Here is a 17,438-nt window from a genome sequence, read left to right on the forward strand (position 1 = left end):
CTATGAGTCGGAATAGACTAGAAGGCAGTGGGGTTAGTTGTTTTTTTTTTACAACTAGGATCTCCCAAAGCTGATTCCCTTCAGGTGGCTGGCAGTCAGACATACCTCCATCCTCCATCCATTTTACCAGTTCTGACACCAGCCCTCCCTCTCATGACATTCTCTACTTCTCTTCCGGGTTAGATGATGTGTTCCAATGGCCACACAGAGCTCACAGGCCATACTTAGAGTTAAATAGTTTATTAAGGAAGTAACAGGGTACTTACTCGGGATCGGGATCAACAGCCTATAACTCAGAATCAGGATCGGGAAGCATGTAGGCAAAACCTCCCTTCCTCAGTGTAGGATAGCTCTCTCAGCTCCTCTCAGCCGCCTGAAGATGGGCTCTTCTTGGCCCTCTCAGGACAGCTTCCCCTTGGCTCTGCTGTCTATCACCACTGATTCTGATGCTGCTGTGTCCCTTTTGGGCCTGTTACCATCTGCAGTGTTACAGCCCTTGACCTGTGTTATAGCTTTTTTAGGAGGTTCTTCACCTTTTCTCTCTCTTTGCTTCTTCTCTCTTCTTTCTTCCTTCCGCTTCTTCCTGTATCAAAAACCTCTGTGGAGTTAACTGTATATATATACAAATTTCTCATCAATTTCAAGGCATGACTCTCCCACCAGGGCCGTGAACTGACCAATCTCCCCTCTGTAGGCCATAGACACTTCATTTGCATAGTAGACTACAGGTACTTCATTTGCATAGCCTATAATCACTGCATTTGCATGGTGCATTGACCAATCCCTGCAAGGTGCATACTAATTACTGGGCAGACTGCAGCTCAGGGCCAGATAAAAAGTATCAAACCTCAAGTTGTTTACAGCTTACCCAGGATATGTCCGTCCCCCTGGAGGAAAGTAACAAACCCTCTGGGGTAGAGAACTAGGCAAAGGTAACAACTCCTCAGGGCTTAGGAGAAATAATCTCTCAAGCTGTTTTACCAAAGAACCAGGGCAAAAGGTCACTTAAAGGATCTCATGTCTCCACAGGTGTGTTGGGGTGGCATCTGGAGACAGTTTTCTGGCAATGGGTGTAGGACTTGGGAGCCAGACATCTAGCAGGGCAGCTGTCACCCAAGGAAAGAAGCCTGTGGAAAGTTCAGATATTTAAAAGGCATTTGATGAAGGGTTGCCACCTGGCTTATGATACCAGCACTCTTTCTCATCTCTACAAAGAAAGCATCAAAGTGGGCTTGATGTGCTTGTTATGCATGGTGGGTATGAATATGGAATACATACTTATTCGTATTAAAATATTTATCCTTTTACCACCTCAAACTAGCCTGTAGGTCTAAAATAGTCTACATGAATTGTGGCCTCACCTATCCTGAGAACATAAGAACTAGATGGTGCCAGCTACCATTACTGACCACTGTGATCAGGGACATAATAGGTGGTCCTGGAAAAAAAGAGAGAAAAAATGCAAAACAAAACTCAAATTTCTGAAAAAGTTCAAATTTACTGGACCAATAGAAACTAGAGGAACCTCTTTGATTATCATCCTGGGATATCCTTTATACTTGGATCTCGAACCACTCCTGGTGTTCACCTATCAGCCAAAAGACAAGAGTGGCTCATAAAATAAATATCACCTGTGAGTGCTGTGCTCCTGTTAATAATGAGACCTAACAGTAAACATTTACCCTAGACCAAGGATAAGAAGCTAGATTAACAGGAATGGACAGGAAGCTAGATTAATAGAAGCAGAACAAGAAAAATGGAAATAAGGAGAAGGCTGACACATTGTGGCAAGTGTAACCAATGTCACTGAATAACGGGAGGGTAAATAAAAAAATATTGCTACTAGGGTTCCAGTTCATACATGCATGGGTTTATTCCACATGAAACGTGTTTAAACATGTCTCTGTGATCCGTGGATGGCTGAAGACAAGTTCTCTCAGTCAGTAACACACTTGCCTTAATCTCCTTAAGGTGCCTTACAAAAAAATAAAAGGATACTTTTCATGCAATGGGGAAAAAAACGATTTTGAGGTCAGGGCTAATACCGAGTTTTTAACAACACTCAAGTGGACATACACCCAAATCATTGAAGCTTTGCTACAAGTTTATGGGAATGCTGCCCCACATAAAATCAGTTTTTGGATGGATCAAGCATTTTAAGAAAGATCAGGAATACCTCAAAGATGAGCCAAGAGAGGGAAAACCGTTCAGAAGTTTATGGCAACTGCTTTTTGGGATTCCAAAGAGGCAATCTCTATAGATTTTCTCGAAGGAAACAGGACGATCATGGGGGCTTATTATGAACAAGTTTTAAGGAAATTGAAAACTGCTTTGGTGACAAAAAGACCAAGAAAGTTGAGCCTACAAATGTTTTCCATCATGACAACGCACCTGCTCATTCTTCAAGGGTAGCAAGGACTGTCCTAGGAGAAGTTTGTTGGGAAACCTTATCCCATCCACCCTACAGCCCTGATCTTACCCCTTCATACTTCCTTTTGTTCCCAAAACTCAAAGAACATTTTAAAGGAACACGATTTGAGTCCCTCCAGGATGCCAAAACTGCCGTTTTGACGTGGTGTAAATCAAAGAGTGCACAATTCTTCAGGGAAGGGTTAGAGAGATGGGAATACTGCCTTCAGAAGTGAATAGGCCTAGATGGAGGATATGTCGAGAAACAATAGCTTCATATTTTTATATTTTTGTTTAATAAAGGTTTCTATGATTTTGTAACCATACTTGTGGACTTACCCTTGTAGGTATATAAGTTGTTAACTGAGAACCTAATTTGCTGTGTAAACTTTCACCAAAAACACTATAAAATATGAAAAAAAAAAAAAAGGAAGGAGGAGAAGAATAAATAAAGAAATGTTCAAGTTTGTCATGTAATAAAGTCATTTAGTTTACTGCAAGGTAGGTATGGCCAGACACTCAAGTAAGACCTCAAGGTGTTCCTTTAGCACTGGAGAATCAGAATAACAATTACAATGTTAGTTTAAATGTCACAGTACTAATCTGTAGACTTTGGGCTTTTACTTTTAAAGAGTGCTCTCAAGAAGGAGACCTGACCAGCTCTTGAACTCAGAGGAGGTTCCCCTGTAGCAAGGGTCTGAAGTCGGTTGTGGTGAGCAGTATCTCAGCAGGCTTCTCGGTCTTCAGAGAGGGGCAGAGAGACCATTTGCTTCTACTTTCTCCAAAAATGAGCAGAAATCCACGGTTTTATATACCAGGTGTGCTGGCATGTTCAACTATAACTGAAGTGCTTTTTGCCAATTAAGGGCATTGTTGTATAACATATTTATCTTTTTCTAATTTATAGAGATTTGATTAATGTTACATTCTGTCATCACAGACTGCAGGTGCATAGCCCAATTTCAGAAAGTTATTTACAACTTACCCTACAGCCCTGGTTCTGCAGTGGTTAAGACCTTGGCTATGAAGCAAAAAGTTTGGCAATTTAAATCCACCAGCCTCTCCTTGGAAACCCTATGGAGCAGAGTTGGAATCGACTCGACAGCAATGGGTTTGGTTTCCACATAGTTCTATTATCTATTTTCATGGTTAGAGCAACGTTCTAATGATTTACAGTTAATGGTTAGGGAGCATTGTAGAAACACAAGTTCCTATTTCTAAATTCAGAAATTCTCTAACTTCACATTATAAGGGACTTACACATAGGTGATGCATTATGAAAACATCTTAACAGTGTAAAAAGCATTAGAGAGGCCTACATAATAATGAGGTGATTTGAGAACATCACAAGAATCATATGTAACAAAAGTGTTCCTCCATTCCTGTCTAGAGGCTGAGTCTGGCTGGTGGTGCAGTGGTTAAGAGCTTGGCTGCCACCCCAAAGGGCCACAGTTTGAATCCACCAGTCACTCCTTGCAAACCCTATGGGGCAGTTCTACTTTTTTCTGTAGGGTCACTATGAGTCAGAATCGGCTCCAGGTTGTTTCGTTTTGGGTTTGGCCAGTATTCATGGCATGGGGCCTTTGGTTGCTACACTGTCACCTGATTCCTCATTTTCAGTACGGGCCTTGTCCTCCACTGTGAGACTGGCCACCATGCCACCCACCCTTTTCACACCCTGTACAGAGATCCCTTCAATAAATATTCTGTGATTTGACGAACAGAATAGAATCTATTTGTAAATATTCAAGCAGTCTTTGAGCTTGATGTTCCAAGCTCTACCTTCAGTTTTTCCTGGGTTATATTTATACACGAAGTCAAGAAGATCAGGTCATCCCTTAAGCGCCTCAGGTAAAACTTTGCCCGGATATTTTCTGAAAGTCGGACGATGGGACGATGGCTTCTGCCTTTGCGAAACATAAAGTGCTAACATAAGGTAGGCGCTGAAGGTCTGGGGATGGCCACCGGGACAACGACAAAGTCCAAAACACCACGCACCAGAGTTTGAGATCGCCAGTCGTCGCTGCTAAAAATTCCTACTGGATTCATGGAATTAGACTGGAAACTGTCTTAATAAAACCAATAGTGGTAAAACCAGTAAAGACTGCGGGCTTGCAATCCACTGCGCAGTCTCCCTAGCCCCAGAGGTACTGTGAGGATGGCTTCAAATTTTAATTGAAATGGTGTATCACCAAGAAGACTGGATTTGAAAGGGACCGGTTTCCTCTGTAAGCATTTAGAATCAAGTAGAACTGGCGTTCTATTTTGCGCTTGAAGAGCCATTATTCCGAGAAGGTTGCACAGGCTTCAACGGACGGCCAAAGCGGTGCAGGAAGGAGGGAGGTGAAGAGCCCGCGCAGTCAGGAGAGACGCGGCGGGTCAGGCTACCGGGCACCGCTGGCGGCCTAAACTGTGGGGTGGGGGGGCGGCGGGAGGCGGTAGCTGGGGAGGGGGAAGACGTCACTTCTTCCTCCGGCTGCCGGGCCGCTCATTGGCCGGCTGAGAGGAAGGGGCGGAGGAAAACGCGGGCCAGGGGAGCGGGGCGTGGGTAGGAGCGAGTTCCGTGACGTCACTGACGGGGCCGGGTCTTATGTAGATGACGCCTCGCAGTGACTGGGTTTCCGTTGGATCAGTATCGCTGCTTAATCAGCTTATGGTTGTCGGTGCTGTGGCACGGAGTCCAGGGCTGTCGCTTGAAATTGTGTGCAATTAGGAGCGCAGAGGGGCTCTGAGGGTTCGGGAGTGAGGTTAGCGAAAGACCATCTGTGTAAAAAGGGTAAGGAGTGTGAGGCTGCCATGGGGCGAAGGCTGAGAAGTTAGTGTTTACTTCGCCCGAAAACTAAAATAATTCAATAACGTTGTTTTCGTATGGGACGGTTTGTTCTTTGTACTTCGGATGTGTCGAGCACTGCGGTTTACCCCAAATGAAAGAAAATCGCTTACGTGGTTTGTGATAGCGGACAACTGTGTCAGCGCACTCACTTGATCCTCCCTGTTTAGAGAATTAGGTTTGCCTAAGAGCTGTCATGCGTCAAATTTTCAACCAGGGGTTTTTACTAAGTTGTTTTATTTTATTTTTTGAAGGTTACAGTTTCAGTTTAGCGTGTCGGGGGATGGGAAAGGATGTACTCGGTGTAAACCCTTGGGGAGAAGACCCTTTCTTCTCGGTGTTCCTTCGGCCTTTGGTTTCTTGGTTTTTCTTGGTCTGGGAGGAGTCTTTTTCGCATGGTTGTTTTCCTCCTGTGTTTCATCATTTCTTTGCACGTCTGTCCTCTTTTATGAAACAGCTCTCAGGATTAGGATCGCTATGAGTTGGAATTGACTCCAACCGCAGTGGGTTTATCTTCAAACAAAGATTTCGTTACCCCCAAAGAAGGTCATATTCACAGGTACAGGGCTTAGAACTTAAACGTATCTCTTTGGGAGACACAATTCAGGGGCAGAGAATTCCAAGGCTGATGCTCTTCTTAATGTCAGTAAAAAACGCTGTCTGTTTTCACAACCTGAAGATCCTGAAACAAGTTCTGGTTGACAAAAAAGCCCCGTTAGTTTTAGGCACACCTTCTGCAGGGGAACGATCTGCCATCCTGTTCTGGCTACCCTGTACATGTCCACATAGGCCATGAAGGTCAGAACCCAAGTCTTGGTGGAATACCTTGTCTTCCGCCCAGGAACATAAGATAGTCTTGTGAGAAGCTTGACTCTTTTCTCACCTGCCTCTCTTTGTTACGGAAGGCTGCTACTAGACAGTTTTCCCATCCACATCCCTGCTTCCAGTGAGGTGTGCCCTCCTTAGGGCACAGCCCCAGGATATAAAACTGCTTAGCTGCAGCAAGGCATTGACTACTCAGTTGCAGTCATCTGGCCCCCTTTTTTGAGTGTGGTCTAATGACAGGGCCATGAGGAGCTGGCACTTTTTGACAACTTTTCCTTTTACTGCCCATGCAAGTAATAAACTATCTGAATCTAAAAAAGGGTCTTTAATTTTTTTTTTTACTGTCTGAATCTGTCATGCCTTGACTCTGCCTTGTCTTGTACTTGGCACCTTGTAGTCACTTCGAGTCTTGCTGAATCCCTGTGCATTGTCGGTTCACCTTAATTGTGTGCTGATGCGGTTATCAAGAATGCTGTATGTAAACTAGCCAGCGAGGAACTGTGGTGGACAGACATATGGTACACATTTCCTCTGCTCATGTGCACTCTTTCTTGTCCCGTTGAATTTCACTTACAAAGCACAAGTTGAAAGATAAACTTATAAATAATTCCAAGACGATGACAGCAGAACATTAAACCGAGCCTGAGGATCCTTCTGAGCTTAGGGCTCTCAGTGACTGCGCAGGCCACGTGCCCATGAAGCTGGCCTTGCATGGAGGTCCAGGGCCAGGTGTCACTAAGAGTTCAAACACTCTCAGGGAGTAGAGAAGCCACCACACAGCACAACTATCCAGAGAAGAACCAGAACCTACAGGAGATGACAGGTGGGAAGTACCTTTGCATACAGCTTTTCCTCTCTTTCAAAGTTCTTCAGTAACTACTAACTGAAGCGTGTGGTCTTTGGCTTTATCCATTATTTCAATCCAGACTTAGTCAATGACTTTGGGACTTTTTTTTTTTTTTTTTTTTAATTTACCCAGACCCTGTAGTCCTCAGTAGCAAAAACAGATTCCTCTTCATAGGATTTCCAGCCTCAAGAAGCTCCAGCTCCTGTTGACTTAAATTCCAGACCCTCAAGTCACGTGAAGACACCCAGAGATTGGTGGTCAGTTGCTGGACAGTCAAAGCATTTTGTTTGCTTGTCAAACTTCCGTTCCATTACAATAAATTCCTGAAATTTATGGCCACTTCTTAATTGCTTAGCTAGATTTTTTTCCATGGAAAAATTGATATTGATATTGCTGTGGAGTTGCAGCCTAGAGTAAGGCAAAAAAAAAAGAAGAAAAGAACGTGAATTCCAACCAGCCTGTGAAAACATCAGTTGAATAAAATCAATGCTGAAAGAAATTAGCTGCAATCCATTTATGCTTGAAAATTTCATGTACCAAAAATCAGCTAAAAAATGTAACGAAAAAGTTATAAGGTAGAAAAAGTACCCAGGATTTTGAGACTGGAATACCAATCTTAGTAAAAGGACAAAGACTTCTAATTCCTTATTGACCTAAAAGTGTAAGAATGGGCTTTTTGGTAGAATCACTCCGGAAATATATAGCCTTAGATCCTGGGTCTCAGTCTCAAATGTCCCACCAGTAGGCTATTGTGCTGTGACATTGTCCTGAGTGAATTTACCAGCCTCCTAGCTACATCTTCCCAGACTCTGCAGGACCAGGGACCTGCTCCATCTGCATCAGCCTTGCCACATGTCTTGGGGGAAGTCATGGACTTCAACTCAGAGCTAGTTTCTCTGCCTGTAAATGAGAGGGTGCTTGGAATACTTTCTAGAGATCCCTCTGGTTCTCCAGTTCTTCTCAGAAGAATTGTGATTTGTTATGTTTCTTTGGCACTTAGTGGTGTTTTGTGCCTTTGGCCTGAGAGATTGCTTTAGGAGAGTCCATCACAGCAAATAACTTTGTACCTCCAGGTGGGGCTCATTTTACTTTCCAAGAGCCAGTTGTCCTGTATGTGGTATGAGTACTACTGGTAGTACTTGAGATAATTTGAGGTGGTAAAAGGATAAATATTTTAATACGAATAAGTATGTATTCCATATTCATACCCACCATGCATAACAAGCACATCAAGCCCACTTTGATGCCTTCTTTGTAGAGATGAGAAAGAGTGCTGGTATCATAAGCCAGGTGGCAACCCTTCATCAAATGCCTTTTAAATATCTGAACTTTCCACAGGCTTCTTTCCTTGGGTGACAGCTGCCCTGCTAGATGTCTGGCTCCCAAGTCCTACACCCATTGCCAGAAAACTGTCTCCAGATGCCACCCCAACACACCTGTGGAGACATGAGATCCTTTAAGTGACCTTTTGCCCTGGTTCTTTGGTAAAACAGCTTGAGAGATTATTTCTCCTAAGCCCTGAGGAGTTGTTACCTTTGCCTAGTTCTCTACCCCAGAGGGTTTGTTACTTTCCTCCAGGGGGACGGACATATCCTGGGTAAGCTGTAAACAACTTGAGGTTTGATACTTTTTATCTGGCCCTGAGCTGCAGTCTGCCCAGTAATTAGTATGCACCTTGCAGGGATTGGTCAATGCACCATGCAAATGCAGTGATTATAGGCTATGCAAATGAAGTACCTGTAGTCTACTATGCAAATGAAGTGTCTATGGCCTACAGAGGGGAGATTGGTCAGTTCACGGCCCTGGTGGGAGAGTCATGCCTTGAAATTGATGAGAAATTTGTATATATATACAGTTAACTCCACAGAGGTTTTTGATACAGGAAGAAGCGGAAGGAAGAAAGAAGAGAGAAGAAGCAAAGAGAGAGAAAAGGTGAAGAACCTCCTAAAAAAGCTATAACACAGGTCAAGGGCTGTAACACTGCAGATGGTAACAGGCCCAAAAGGGACACAGCAGCATCAGAATCAGTGGTGATAGACAGCAGAGCCAAGGGGAAGCTGTCCTGAGAGGGCCAAGAAGAGCCCATCTTCAGGCGGCTGAGAGGAGCTGAGAGAGCTATCCTACACTGAGGAAGGGAGGTTTTGCCTACATGCTTCCCGATCCTGATTCTGAGTTATAGGCTGTTGATCCCGATCCCGAGTAAGTACCCTGTTACTTCCTTAATAAACTATTTAACTCTAAGTATGGCCTGTGAGCTCTGTGTGGCCATTGGAACACATCATCTAACCCGGAAGAGAAGTAGAGAATGTCATGAGAGGGAGGGCTGGTGTCAGAACTGGTAAAATGGATGGAGGATGGAGGTATGTCTGACTGCCAGCCACCTGAAGGGAATCAGCTTTGGGAGATCCTAGTTGTAAAAAAAAAACAACTAACCCCACTGCCTTCTAGTCTATTCCGACTCATAGCGACTCTATAGGATGGAGCAGAACTGCCTCATAGAGTTCCCAAGGAGTGGTGGGTGGATTCGAACTGCCAACCTTTTGGTTAGCAGCCATAGCTCTTAACCACTATGCTGCCAGAGCTCCTCCTGATCTTTATCCCCCCTGAATTTGACAGGTTCTGACACTGACGCTACTATTCCCACCATTTTACAGCACCCCTCATCCCAAAAGCAGCCTCTTTGTTTTCTGGCTCCAGGTTCCTCTTCCCCACCCCTTTCCTCAAGCCCTCTTTCACATCCTTCATAGACAGGGAGCATTAGTTCTCTTTCTGCCTCGGATTTGCACCTGACATGCACCAGGAGCTTGCAAAATTAGGAAGCTCCGTTACGATGCCCTCTCTTTCAACAATGGTAGGAATTGTAAATGCTGTTGTGGTTAGTTGCTGTCAAGCTGATTCCTACTCATCAGGACCCCATGTGTGCAGAGTAGGACTGCTCCATAGGGTTTTCAAAGCTCTTTCAGAAGCAGGTCGCCAGTTCTGTCTTCCGAGGCACGTCTGGGTGGATTTGAAACACCAACCTTTGGGCTAGTAGTCAAGCATTGAACTGTTTTTGCCACCCAGGGTGTCCAGGAATTGTGAAGAAATAAAACGTTATTTTTCACTGTCAGAAATAACTTTAGTTTTCTCCTTATCCAAAAAGGCTGAATATGAAACTATATTTTAGAAGAAAACCCAAGGTCTTGTGTTGTCAGGTGTGTGGGCCTTTTGCCAGCCCCTCCCAGGGTGTGCTCTCCCCTCACTCTCACTTCTGAGCCTGTGTCCTGGTGAACTGAAACCATCTGGAATCCTTATTCACTAGCCAAACCGAGAAAAGGCGCCAAAGACCATGGCGCCCCCTCGTGGCTACTGCGGGCACAGCACAGAGATCTGCAAGGCCCCAGAAGATGCTAGGGAGGGCAAGGGGGAGGCAAGACAAGGACAGGTTCAAAGAAATCCAACTAAAAGACGCCAATTGAGTATTCAGGACACTGAAGCCCTACATCCTACCGGACTGATAAAGCTGGATGAGGAAGAACCGCGAAGTTTTCTCCCCAGCAGCAGGAGGTTTCCTTGCCCAAATATAAATGATCTGAATTGAGACCGAAGTCCATTTTCAGTCTTTCCAATGAGAAAACATGGGTTTGCAGAGAATTTCAGGGCTTTCCTCAGTCAGAGTTTAAGGGCTAAGTTACGCTCTGACTCCCTGAGGGAGGAGTTTATGACCCAAAGGAGTCAACGGACACGGTGGCTAGGAACTCCTTGGATACTGGATTCCAGGCATATCAGATATACAAGGTTGTTACAAAGAGCTATGGTCTGGTCTGTGGCTAGGAGCGCTACCTCTGGGAAGGCCTCCCTTCCAGTCCTGGCACCACTACTTGCCTTCTGTTTGACCTTGGGCCAGCTCCTTCAGTGTTTCAAGTCTCATATGAAAATAATAAAATTAAGAGTCTCGTAGAGTTATTGTATAGATTAATGGGATGATATAATAATACACATAGCGTTGTGTATGGCACGTGTTAGGTATAGGAGATAGGAAACAAACAACATCAAGATAAGTAGTTTTCCTTAATTGTGAAAAAGAACAAAAGAAAAGTGTACAGATTTCTGCTTTGGGCCATGATGGAGTAACAGAGATGGTGTTTACTCTTCCACCTTAAACAAAATATATGTGAACCAGCTCTTTTCAGACATTGGATCACAGGAAGTATAGGACAGAGCCCGTAACAGTGTGTGCTCCCACCAGCCTGAATGGAAAGTGCATCTAACACATATGGCATATAACACACCTCAACACTGTGTCCAAATTAGCCTTAGACTAAAGGATGTTCAGAACCTGCCTAACAAAGCTTAAAAGCCTGCCTGGAAAGAATCAAACTTTTTCCAAGTAACTTAACTGCATCCCAGAGCAAAGTCCAAAAATATTTAAAGGACTAAAAACAAAACAAAACCAATAGTACTTAATGTAAAATTCCTGATGTCTAGCATCCAGTAAAAATTATCAGGTATCCAAAGAAGTGGAGTCCTTGTGCAGGAAAATAGGATCCATAACCATGAGCTAAGTCAATCAACAGACACGGACACAGAAATAACTTAGATGATAGAATCAGTACACAGATATTAAAACAGCTATTACAAACATGTTCCATATGTTCAGGACGATGGAGGAAAGCATGAGCTTGATGAGGAGAGAAATGAAAGATGTATTCTTTAAAAAGACTCGGTACTTCTAGAGATGAAAAATGCACTGGATGATTTTAACAGCAGATGAGACCCTGTAGGAGACACGCTGTTGTTGTTAGGTGCCATAGAGTCTGTTCCCGCTCATAGCGACACCGTGTACCACGGAACGAAACACTACCTGGTCCTGTTCCATCCTCACAATGGCTGTTATGCTTGAGCCCATTGTTGCAGCACTGTGTCAATCCATCTCGCTGAGTGTCTTCCTCTTTTCGGTGGGAGACATAGCAATATAAATTATCCAAAATGAAACCCAGAGAGAGATGGGGGAGGGGGAGAAGTAAAAATGAAAAGAACAGAGCATCATTGACCTGTGAGAAAATATCAAGTGGCCTAATATCTATGTAACTGGAGTTCCTGAAACTGAATAAATAACAGTTTCAAGGGGCAGGGCCCTGGCACCTCCCTGCTTGTGGCCTCGGTGGAGGCAATGCATAGGAATCTACCTGTGTAACCTGAGGAGCTTGTGTACCACAGAATGAAACACTACCTTGTCCTGGTATCCAAAGTAGATACCAAAGAGGTCGATCAAGGGTAGATCCAAAGAAAACTAGGAAGTACATACCCACATAGGGCCTTAAAAGGAGAAGTTGTATGGCCTGTGCACTGAGCTAGCCTGAGGAGTAAGAGCTGAGAGCTTCTGATTCTCCCTGTCATGGAAGATTGCCCAAAATATCTGAGCCATCACTGAAAGCAAGCTTTGGCGTGTTGCTGACAAAGAAGCTGAGGGTTGCAGAGAGGTTAATGGATTTCCTTGGTCTCTGTTTAGCACTGGCTCATGTCCAGTCCTCTCAGTTGTTGATGTCTCAGGGTGTGAGCTGTGGAATTAGTCATATCTGGGAGAATTTGGGAGTTTATTAGCCCATCTGTTCAGCTCATTAAAAGGGGAATAATGATTCGATGTTTACTTCAAAATTGCCGCCAATAAAATTTTTATAATCTTACAGTGGGAAGAGATTTCTACACAGGATGCAAACCCTGGAATCTTTAAAAAGTGATACATACAACTACTTCAAAATTTCCATACAAACACAAACGATGAAGTTTAAAAACATCCTACATAACAAAGAAATTTTTTTTCTTTAGTGTATATTTTTATCAAAGTAATATATGCCCAAAAGTTTGTTATGGAAAACAGTAGTTCCCCTGATCCCTTTTTACATTTCCTGTTCTCCAGAGGTAACCACTTTCAACCCATATAAGCAATTATCTGAGTATTTCTCTCTTTATCTCTAAAGAAACATTGTTAAGCCTTGATTTTCCAGTTTTCCCCTCCAGACCCTGCAGACCGGCCTGCAAGGGGGAAAATGGTGTGCGTTTGGGTGAGTGGGTGCACCATCTGCTAGTCAACAGCAAGGGGGCCAACAGGGCTCTTCACTTGGCTTCCACTCACTGGCCCACCAACTTAATCCACCTCCAGACAGTGAAAGGAAACTTTGCAAGAACAAATGCCAGGCAAGCAGCTTTGAGATTTCTCGAAAGAACCGAGTTCTCGGGTGGGTCAGGAAGGGATGGGAGCGCTCCTGAGTGAAGAGCGGCGGTGGTCCAAAGCCAGCAACTGAAGCTGCTGCTGTGAACGCCCAAATCCTCTGCCTTCCATTCCTTACTTTCTCCGTTTTTCTCACCTATTCTCCTCTCTGTTTCTTCCTGTCTTTTCTCCTTCCTCAGCTATTTTGTGGGGGTTTCTGGGACCCTCATTTCTGAGGAGGAGACGAGAGGACGAGGGGACCGGCCTGGGAGTCGCAAAAAGCCACGGGGAGCAGGGACCTGCAGCAGCTCTTGTTCCGCGGAGCCTGGGGTTCCGTTCCTGTTTCTTTCCTGAGGACGGAAAGTTTTCTGGCTCCTAAATGACGACCAGGAGGGGGACGCGGAATAGAGGTAACAAGTTTCCTTTCATTTAAGGGGTTTTCTTTTTTTGTTGTTGTTGTTTTAAACACCTTTCGTTTGAATTAAACAATAAGGTCCCACCGAGACTTGAACTCGGGTCGCTGGATTCAGAGTCCAGAGTGCTCACCATTACACCATGGAACCACCTTGGAAGCGTTTGATTGCAGCTCTATACCACATGGCAATCTCAGTGCCCTCGAGTGGATTCTGACTCATATCCATGAGCATCTCAGTAAAGTCCCAAACCCAATCCGTGCCGTCCACTCCTTTTCGACGCATATATATGAGCATCTCAATAAAACAGGAGTGAAAATTCTCATTAAGCATCCATAGTTTCCACGGACTAATCTCAAGGCAGTCCTCTGTCAGACAAGACTCGAGGAAGGTGGATCTGTGTGAGTGGACTCAGCGGTCTTCCTTTCTCTCTGCCCTCTCCTTTTATTGACTTCTATCATTTCATCGGCATCTCAGGAAACAAGGTAAAATCCACTTTGGGTGTAGGGCAACGGCACAGCTCTTGAAGCCTCAGTCAGAAACCACATGCCTTGCTTGCTTTACCAGACTCTCCTGCCCCAAGGTGAAACTTCTGCAAACAATAGTGTTATTTTCCTTTTCTTTGCCTTCACCCACTTCTCATTGTCCAGGGAAGGCAGATGATTGTGAGGGCAGGACTGGGGACCTCCTGGGTCCCTAGGCCAAACCACACCTATTACACTCCAAAGTCCCCACAGCTTCCTATGTGTCATATATATAGAGGTGTCTCAGCAGTGGATTATCTGGGGAGTGGGCTTGGGAGGCAGGAGAACTTTCATTTTCTTCTTTATACACTTCTTTTTTGGGTAGGTTTTTCTTACAAAAAACAGGTATTTGTTAGATTTACGATAAAAAGCAATTAACCATGTTTAACGTTTATACACTCAGACAAACCAGACAAACTCATCTGGTGTGACTCAAAGTCGACCACATGCTGTTGAGGCTACAAGACAGGGCTCTGACACTTACACAGCCACAGTCTGTTTTCTGAGGGCTTGGCCACGTCCATTACATTCCCATTTCTCATATATAATTCACTGTTTCTTAGTTGTTTTCTAAAGTGTACTGTGAGGTAAAGGATTTAAGTTCATCCAAATCATTTGGTCTTTGACCTTGGTTTCAGAGAGATAACTCTAAACCAAAATATATAAAATGAAATCCATTGCTGTCATTTCAGACTCATAGTAAACCTATGGAACAGGGGGAAAAAAAAAAACCCTGTCATGGAGTCTGACTCATAGGGACTCATAGGGACCCTATAGGACAAAGTAGAATTACCCCATAGAGTTTCCAAGGAGCACCTGGTGGATTTGAACTTCAGACCTTTTGGCTAGCAGCCATAGCACTTAACCACTATGTCACCAGGGCTTTTGTAGGACATGGAAGAGCTCTCCAGTAGGTTTCCAAGCATGTAAATCTTTATGGAAGGAGATTGCCGCAACTTTCTTCTGCAGCGTGGCTGGTCTGTTCAAACCACTGACCTTTGGGTTAGTACCCTGGCACTTAACCACTGCCCCACCAGGGCTCCTTGAGATAACTCTAAATCCTTGGAATTTGCTGAGTAATTGAAATGCCCTTTTTTTTTTTTTTTTTTCCTACAGGCCTCTAGAGGACACCTGAAAGTTTATGCTAATAAGGTGACTTAGGTGGGGGCCTAGCCAGGCTAGAAAGACCACCTCACGATATCAGCCAATCAGAGGGTGAGGAAGTGGGGGTGTGGGGGGGTGTGGAATAAGCTTTGCTGGAATGTCCTTATATATTGGATGCAGGCCACACACCTGAGAAAACTCCTCTTACAGTTGATTGGCTGATCACATGAGATCACATCATGGAGGTAATTATACAATATTACATTATGAAAAAGCAATCAGTCCAAAGTCTGCCAAACCACTGAGAATCATAACCTAATCAAACTGATACATAATAAAAACTATCATGGGTCCTGTGTGCTCAACCTGCCATCATGTGGCTGGCTGATCGCCCCCACCTCCACTGGGGACTGGTGTCATATCAGGGAGTCAGAGTTGTTCCCTGCTGTTGGCTGTTTGGGCACTCATGGGGGAGTGGAAACCCATGTCACTGAGCCCAGGTGTAATTTGCATCCATGCTGCTAGGCCACTTTGTTTATAAGTCCATTGGGCAGCCCTAGACTTTCCATTTGGTTCCTTTTGATGGTTTTCACAGCTCTGTGGAGCTTGTCTATCAGACCACTCATTGACATCATGTTTTCTCTGTGTGTGTGTGTGTGTCTGTAAAACAGCTGCTTTGAAGTCGACTAAACCTAACATCTAGGACATCTTGGAATTGGAAGTCGGTTTCTATTGACTTATTTTTCTCTTGAACACCCAACACGTGTTTCTTTGCATGTCTAGTATTGTTGAATTATTGGACACTTTGAATGATACATTGTAGTGTATTCTGGTATCTTTCTCCGGACTAGCAATTTTTGTTCTAGAAGCCTTTATGGGGCAGTTCTACTGTATCATATCGGGTTGCTGTGAGTTGGAATTGATTTGATGGCACACAACAACAACGAGAAGCATTTTGATTACTGGCTGATTACTTTGAACTTGTGTAGGACTGGATTTAGGCTTTAAAGTGAACCTGCAGAAAGCTCAAGGTGTTTATCAAAACACTCTAACCTGTTGGAACTCAACTTCCAAACACTGTCTCCCCTGCAGCTCTGTCTTATCAGGGCTTGGGTTGCAGCACAGTTAGGGACTGTCAAGAGTAGACCTTACTTTAGGGTGTGGCTTCGGCTCTTAAAGCACACCCTTTCTGGAGAGAGTCTCCACTGGGTGCTCAGAGTGGTAAAGAGTTGTTAACAAAGCTTGAATTCCAACATTGCCTGGTACTGACCTCTAGGACCTTGTTCTGTTCTCCATCTGGTAGCATCTGTCCCCTGGCAAGCCTTGGGTAGTACCTTCCTGCACATGAGCAGCCCAGTACTCAGCAAATGACCTGCAGTAGACCTAGAGATGGACTTCTGAAAACTGGCCTCTAAACCATTTTCTCCCTTCCAGTGCTCTAATCTGTCCTACCTCTGATCTCTGCCTCCTCATGTGAGTACCATGCTCTGCTGGGATTTCAGCTTGCTGAAATTTGTACCACCATCAGGAATTCTTCCCAACCCTCTCTCAGGGATCACAGTCTTGCACTGCTTCTGTCCAATGTCTGTAAATTGGTGCCTCACATATTCTGTCATTTTTATGGTTGTTTAAAGTAAAAAGACTAATCTGGGAGCAGTTACCATGTCATAGCTGCAGGTGAACAGAAGGGTGCACTGGCTTCAGCAGACCGCCTTTAAAACGGGGGCTTTTCCACATGGATTACTGATTCTTGTCAGTGCCTTTGCAAATGAGGGTTTAATCACAAGTGTTACTAATTTCAAAATAATTTGAGTATTATTTTCCACATTTTCAAATGACCTGGACCAAGGAGTTTCTTTTTATTTATTTATTTATTTTTTATTAACAAGTATAGTCAAAAATGACCTGAGACTGCTGGATTCACTTTCAGCATGACGGTCTCACAATACCTAGGCTGAATATCCTGTTCTCTGGGGATAATCCAATACTCCTGACTCTCCTAGGACCACAGAAGAGAGAACAGTGTAAAGGAGACCTGTAAGGGACCAATACTTGTCCTGTTAGAGAGGACTGGACCTCGGCTGGGTAGGTCCAGTAGAAAATGATGGCATTCCCAGAATCAGGAGGTCGGTGGAGGGATGAGAGGCCGCCATGAGGGGCAGGGGAGGGGAGGAGAGGCCCAGAGAAACAAGCTGTCTTTACTGGGTCCAGTGAATAGATACATCCTGGGATCTTCCTCACCTTTTCTTTTCATCCTCCCAAACCTGTCCTGCTTCCCTCTGAATCTCCCTCTTCA

General features: G+C 44.3%; 1 non-coding gene across 1 annotated transcript; it reads right to left on the reverse strand.

Moving 5' to 3' along the window:
* Positions 1-13,592: 13,592 nt before the first annotated feature.
* Positions 13,593-13,664, reverse strand: TRNAQ-CUG (transfer RNA glutamine (anticodon CUG)). The gene has a single exon. It is a non-coding gene; the product is annotated as a tRNA-Gln (tRNA).
* Between the last annotated feature and the right edge of the window lie 3,774 nt (positions 13,665-17,438).

The sequence above is a fragment of the Loxodonta africana genome, chromosome 3 (assembly GCF_030014295.1).
Source record: "Loxodonta africana isolate mLoxAfr1 chromosome 3, mLoxAfr1.hap2, whole genome shotgun sequence".
Lineage (NCBI taxonomy): Eukaryota > Metazoa > Chordata > Mammalia > Proboscidea > Elephantidae > Loxodonta > Loxodonta africana.